Below are 424 nucleotides of genomic sequence, written 5' to 3'. Positions count from 1 at the left end.
TCGTGTGCGCGCGCGTGCTTGGTCGGTCGTTTAATGTCACTGTTGCAGCTTTTTTCTTGATCTTATTGACATTAATGTTTTCATCGCACCCTAAAAGAATACACAACTTGATTTGCATAAAATGGGAAATTAATGTGTTTAACCGCTACTCTCCTTTTAAATTATGGCTCCCCCTTTCCCTCTCCTGTATCTCTAATTCTCCCTCCCTCTGCACCCTCCTTTGTTTCCCTCTTCCTCTCTTTTTTCCCTCCCGTAAGCGTCTCCCTCCCCCTCCTCCTTGGCACTCCCGTCACCCTTTTTCCCCTCTGACGCACACTGCCCCCTCGTCGTGGCTCGTTTGCTGCAAGGAACATTTCGTGCGCCAGGGAACGCGAGGGGGATTTGCGCGGCTACCTGTTCCCGTCCATTGTCTTTGGTTTCCCAA

The sequence above is a fragment of the Penaeus monodon genome, chromosome 33 (genome assembly GCF_015228065.2).
Source record: "Penaeus monodon isolate SGIC_2016 chromosome 33, NSTDA_Pmon_1, whole genome shotgun sequence".
NCBI lineage: Eukaryota > Metazoa > Arthropoda > Malacostraca > Decapoda > Penaeidae > Penaeus > Penaeus monodon.
The sequence above is the reverse complement of the archived record's forward strand: the minus strand, read 5'-3'. Positions refer to the sequence as shown.